At 30.6% G+C, this 7203-nt stretch overlaps 1 pseudogene; it reads left to right on the top strand.

The window, feature by feature from the left end:
- Positions 1 to 462: 462 nt before the first annotated feature.
- On the top strand, positions 463 to 2107 carry LOC112681273 (annotated as a pseudogene).
- Positions 2108 to 7203: the final 5096 nt, after the last annotated feature.

Here is a 7203-nt window from a genome sequence, read left to right as displayed (position 1 = left end):
TTTTTGTATGATGAAATAATATGCCGCCATGGTTGTCCAAAAATACAAATTAGTGACCAGGGAAGAGAATTTGTAAATAACCTGAACGACGAGCTATTTCGACTCACAGGAACTGAACAACGAATTACATCGGCGTATCATCCGCAAGCTAATGGTCTGGTTGAACGTCAAAAGCGTACATTTAAAAATTGCTTGTTGAAAGTATTGCAAGAGAATGTATTGCAATGGCCATATATTTTACAGGGTGTCTTATTTGCACATAGAACGGTACAACATTCTTCCACTGGATACACGCCATTTAAAATGTTGTATCAACGTGATGCTACGCTACCTATTGATATTAATTATGACGATACAGATAAATATTCTGTAACAACCAATAGTAATCAGTATGGCTCAGATCATGAAGATAACGATTTGGATTTATTTGATCAAGAAACATTTAAAAATACATTAAATCAAATGATCGTTATGAGAAATGTGATGGAAGATAAAGCAAAAAAAAAAAAAATATAGATGAAGCACAAAACCGTCAACGTTATTCTTATTCTAAACGTCATAATACGGGTCACATTTTCCAAGAAGGTGATAAAGTTTTCGTTAGAAACTTGTGTAGGGATGATCGGAAAGGTGGTTGGCGTCAGATACCGTGGAAAGGTCCATATGAAATAGTATCTATTCACTCTGGCAATACATGTGTACTCAAAAATAAATTCAAAATCTTGAAAAAAAAATTAATTTGAAAAATTTGAAAATTTTCAGTGAACCGATAAAAAATAAAACTGAAGAAAAATATAATGCTGACAAGTCTGGAAGTAAAAGTAGTGACACTGAAAATTCTAAAAATATCGTCGATATCGATAATTTGCAAGTGAAGGATATTGAGTACATCAAATCAAAACAGGATGAATTGAAGGATAAACGAGTATTTAATCCCGTGACGAAACCATGGCAATTGAGACAAAACAAGATCTTAAATCTTAAAATAGAAAATTATTTCATTTATAAATACCGAGGAAAAATTCTTGGAGAGCCAACAAAAATCATTGATATTATTGGTGATGGTAATTGCCTCTATAGGTCTATATCTTACTGGATAACTGGAACACAAGATCATCATTTGAAAATACGAAACTTGATTGCTGAGGTAATATAAAATAATAAATATTATATAAATGTTTCATATGTTTAATACAAATTATACATATTATTTCATAATTTATTCATTAATATACCTATTCATACATTTTTACCAAATTTTTGATTTTATAGTTACAGAAATTATGTTAATAGGGATAAAAAAAAATTATTTCAATGATTAAGTTAAAATTAATTATGGTAAAAAAGTAAAATTAATTTTTAATGACTATATGTAAACATAATAAGACAATAGAGTTTTTAAAAAATAAACAGAATGGTGTAATAAGATAGTAATAATAAAAATAATTTTTATGCAAATTTTAGAGTATGTAAAATAAAAATAATGGTACCTACTTCCTAGCTAGTTATAAAAATAAAATAATTATTTAAGGAAATAAAGGGTTCTAGGAAAATAAGCTTGACTCATGTATAGTTAAGAAGAGTAAATTTAAAAATTATTTTTTGTTTTAATCAAAATAAATCCGATAAATAGATTTCAACATAATTTTAAAATGATAAACATTTTTCTTGAATACAATACATTTATAAGATATGAGTTATTTTAATTTTATTAGATATATATTATTGTAGGTAGTGAAATCAAACGAGAGTATTGAAAAGTATGTTGGTGGGAAGAATAAACTTCTTCAATATCTTGAAAAAAATATAGAAAATGACGGTTAGTATTAAAATTATTTACTATAAAATGATATAATTACTAAACCTATACAACTTGAATTATTATAATAATCATTTCTGATTTTTAGGTGTATGGGGAACTGATGTCGAAATATTTGCTGCTGCTTTCTTACTAAAGACATCAATTTATATTTTTTCTACATTAACGAATAAGTGGCAAATATTTAACAAATATATGGACTTAAAGAAAAAAGTGATGATGAGTGAAAAGTGCATTTACATAAGGAACATCAACAATGTACACTATGATATAGTTATGAATGTTTAATTATGTAATTTATCACATAACTCATTTTATTATATTATATTTTAAACAATTTTAAAACAATTGAGTTAATTTCAGAAGTGTTGGTAATAAATTACTGTTTTTTTCTTTAACATATTTTTAATCAAAAATGCTGAATCCTTATAATAAGCACATAAGCATAAAAAGTAGGTCATGGAGAGGTTATTAGTATATGACACCCTCGTCATCCCCCCCGGGGGCTCAACCTTAAGGGGGGTAATAACCTAACCTGTTGCTGTAGGCGATTATTACCTCAGGCGATTAATAACCTCTAGTAAAAAATTGTGGGGGAGGTAATAATCGCCTGTTGCTGTAGGTGATTAATACCCCCGGTAAAAAATTGTGAGGGGGGTAATAATCGCCTGTTACACCGGCACATCGCCGATCTATCGTGATGTGTGTGCTGTTTTATTTGTTTCGTTCACGCTGGTGCGCCTTTGTTGATTCATGCCGTTTTTCTACCTTCCGCGTGATTTTGCGGTGTCGTTGTGCGCTTTGTCTCGTGCGTGTCGTACTCTGGCCGCCGTACATTTTTGCGGAGTTTTAGTACCACCATCGTGTATTGTACCGCCGGTCGTGTCATTTTGCCGCCAGTCGCCATTGCGCCGTTGTGAGTTGTACCGCCGGGCGTGTTTTGCACCGTCGTCACTGCGTCGCCGTTCGTACGATATATCGTTCGTGGAGTGCCTGTCCGCTCTCGGCAGCAGGAAGCTGGCTGCACTGTCGTCGATGTGATTGAGTACACTACCGTGGTTTGCTGTATTACATTTTATATCCATGTATTTATGTTTATATTATTATCATATTTTCTGTATTATTATTATTATTACTATTATTATTCCGGGCGCCCGATCTTATATCCAATGTATTGAATTATAATAAGTTATTATACAATTACTTTAGATTAATAACAAACCTTGTTATAATCATTTATTAGATTTTAAGTGTGAGGTAACCAGTCAAATGTCCTACCCGATCGAACAAATAGTGTGTGTGTGCTGGATCATGCGCGATAGGAGTGAAACTTGTGCTCCAACGTTCTGGGACGTGACAAGGACAGACGCATTTGGGCTGGGGCCATCGGGACAAACGGTTTGATCTTCATGGTCGGAAAACGTAGTAAACATTTGAAAATAAAAGCATTTCCGCCACGAGTTTCACCTCGAAAGATCTCGTCACGTTGGGGAAGAGGGTTGGGAGGATCATAGAAAGCCAACACTAACAGAAAACTGGTACGGTTCATTTTTATCGGGTGAGAATAATTGATTTTGTCGGTATTTCTCACCGGTGCACCGTTCTAACCGGAACGATGATGTCGATACGCAGCACGGGAAAAACGTATTCGCAAGCAACCAAAATGAACGCATGATTACTACCCTTGTCGTCGTCGGTCGTAATACGAGTATTATCGTTCTATATCATACAAGCCGAATAATCGCATTTTCACGAACACGACGGCGCAAAATATTGCGAAGCGATTTCTAAACGAAACGGCTGAAAACGTTTTCGACTTGAATACACTTTTATTTATTCTTGTTTTTCGTGCACTTCTCGTAGAAATTCGTCATGAATATTCATAACAACTTATTAAGTTCACGAACGATCATTGTAGAACACACATTGCGCACGTTGAACACAATACTATCGATTGTTATACATATTATTTTATTATTTGTTCGAGTAAAATATTATTTATCTGTATTCGTGCATGTGACATCATACCCCTCCAGGTGTGTAACACTCTAAAACTCGTATCGACCACTTTTGTAATCCCACAACGAAGTTCCATGTTCTATCCATCGCTCAAAGCATTATTATAATGCCTCGAGGACGAGTCGTAGACCGTTTTTCTTCGGAAACTATAGCATATATATTATGTTGTTGGACCACCGCTGTCTAGAGACGGCCATATATCAATGACCATATATATGGATACCCGTGTGTTATATTATTTGCCAGTGCACTACGAAAACAAAATTGTTTATTGTTTTACGAAAAACTCTGGTGCAAATATATACCTTTGTCACTTATTTCACTTGGAATATTTTTCCGTTATGCTCACGATTTTGTCCGCGGAAAGAAAAGTTTTTTTTGGATCCACTGTCGTTATTGCAGTAGCTAGAGAACGTTTTTCGATTTGATAACGCACGCTACAATATATAATTTACGACAATGCAAGTGTAACGCTACGGCTACGGTGAATGAGATTAACTATTAAACTGTACAAAATGTAAGATCATTAAATATTGTGCGTGTCAATCGCAGAAAAATGTGTTGTGTCACATTTAATGGTTTGTTCTTCGTGGCAAATTTTAAATTAATACCGAGTGCAAGTTGATTGAGGAAATCTATACGTCATTAATCCTCGTGTATCATACGAATCACACAATTTTCGTGTCGCATAAGTTGTCGAGGGTGTTGACCAATTGTCCCCCACGGCTGTTATCGGGATTTTTAAAATATACCAGTTGCCCTCGACCAAATGTACCAGTTGCCCTCACATGTTCATATACACACGATTACAATTTATAGTCTGTAAAATAGGGGAGATAAATATACAAATAATAAATAAAATTATTTATAAAAATAATGTAAAATAGTATAAAATGATAAAATCAAATTTTGATATTAGCAATTATATACGATATTGTATTTTGTAATAAATAATAAATATAATATATTATACAAATAGTATGGATAAAATGATAATTTTAACGATAGAAATAAAAAATTCATAATAAATCGTAGTACACATCATATAATATGAAAAAGTTAATAAAATAATAAATATTATAATAATTATGTGGCATCATTTGTCAAAAAAAAAAAAAAAAATTAAATATAATAACTATGTATTATATTTTGTTATAATAATTACTAACAGATTTTACAAAATCTAATCTACTAAGATTTTTGTTTTTATATTTATTTATAAAGTTTTCTATTCTGGCTTTTTTGTTTAAATATGTGCGATTAGTTATATTTTTAATTTCGTTTACACTGCTTATAGCAATGTATGTATTTGATTACTTAGACACGTCTAAATTTAAGTTTTTATAAAATTTTGGCTTTGCACCTAGTAGTAGGTTATTATTATTAATACAATTTTCAATTTATCCACACTATTTGTATAATATATTATATTTATTATTTATTACAAAATACAATATCATATATAATTACAAATATCAAAATTTGATTTTATCAATTTATACTATCTTACATTATTTTTATAAATAATTTTATTTATAATTTGTATATTTACCTCCCCTATTTTACTGGCTATATATTGTAATCGTGTATATATTAACATGTGAGAGCAACTGGTACATTTGATTGAGGGCAACAGGTACATTTTACTCATTATGCTCTAGGTAATTTGGGGGGAATTGGTATAAAAAAATCTACTTTTGGGGGCAACTGGTACATGCCCGTTGTCGAATCAGTACAGGTATTAAAAATATTATGTATTGATTGCAACTTTTTGACTACTTGACAGAATTCATTATTTATATTACATATAAAACGATGTAATAATATTATTATTATTATCCTTAAGATGTTTGTAAACAATATAAATAATTTTCATTGATAAACTCGTGCAATCAATGCGTATTATAAATTCGTGAATGCGTCATTTTCATTTAGAATCCTATCACCGTGTATAGTTATTAGCTTATTTATTATTACAATAAATCTTAAGCTCTTATTCAGTATTGGATTTCATTGAAAAGCCATGAATTCGACGAAATATGATTTATGCGATATTGGTTCAATGGCATGTACAAGCTTCAATTATTTTATAATTATATTTTATGCATTATATTTTAAATTTCTGCATTTTTATATTTAATACGAGTATAATTAATATTTTACAATAATAAATTCACTTAATATTAACACAATAATGTTATATTACGCTCTCAAATAATTCAAAAACAAAATATACTGTATAAATACTGTAAATAATTTCATTTTATTTTCATTTATTAAATTACTAGTGTAACTATTTTGCTCGACAGTTACTAATATAATTAATATTTTAGTGAATATAATAATGATATTGTAAGATACAATAATAATAAACCCTAGTATGTTGATTATATAATTCGATCAAAATTAAAATAAAATAATATGCTAATCGGTTAATAAAAACAAATTGAATACGTTGTGGGATTTAAGTAATAAAAATCACTCACAATTTAATTTAATTAAAATAGACACTATATTATATAAATATGTATGTACAAATATCGATACACGTTACAATTGCGGAGGAATTGCCGAATATATCGCGGAGTGTAATTCACGGTGGGTCGCGGATTGTACTCACGGATTGACTGAATGAGCGTCTGACCAGCCGATATATATATATCGGCGTCGATTATCTAGAACATAGGTTCTTAACCCGGGGGCCATGGACCCCTTGGGGGTCCATAGATGACTACTCAGTGGTCCACGGGGTGGCTGTGATTTTTTTTGAAATAAGCCAAAATAAATTTGTTTTGATAGTATTTTTATTATAATTATAATTGTTAAAACACTCGAAAGCCATTTGAAAGATAACAATGTTTTTAAATATAAAACTTAGATTACGATAATCTTATATGCCATAAAAAGCTATCGTAATCGTAAAATAATATAACATGGCAATACAATCTAACAAGCAGTTCAATTTAACACTGAAACCTATCACTTCTGTTGACCCGTCACCGTATAATAAAAATTATATTTATTTACCTATATATATATATATATATATATATTTTTTTTTACAGGGGGGTCCGTGATTTTATTTTATGCTTTAAAGGGGTCCATGGCTAAGAAAAGGTTAAGAATCTATGTTCTAGAACATTCTCGAAATTACCTTAACGAGATAATCATCGCATATTCTAGAACATGAGATTTCCCCTTATCCACTGAAAATGTTGTAAACAACTTTGACGATTCGCGGTGCGTTGTTTACGTCACCACAACGTATAATAACAAAAGTATTTTTATTTTACTTTTTACTGCTTAAGAGCTAATAGTAGATACACTAATATAGCTTGATAATTATAATGTATACAATGCGATAG

The sequence above is a fragment of the Sipha flava genome, unplaced genomic scaffold, assembly GCF_003268045.1.
Source record: "Sipha flava isolate LNK unplaced genomic scaffold, YSA_version1 18906_pilon_pilon, whole genome shotgun sequence".
Taxonomy (NCBI): Eukaryota; Metazoa; Arthropoda; class Insecta; order Hemiptera; family Aphididae; genus Sipha; species Sipha flava.
This window is presented reverse-complemented; position numbering and strand designations above follow the sequence as displayed.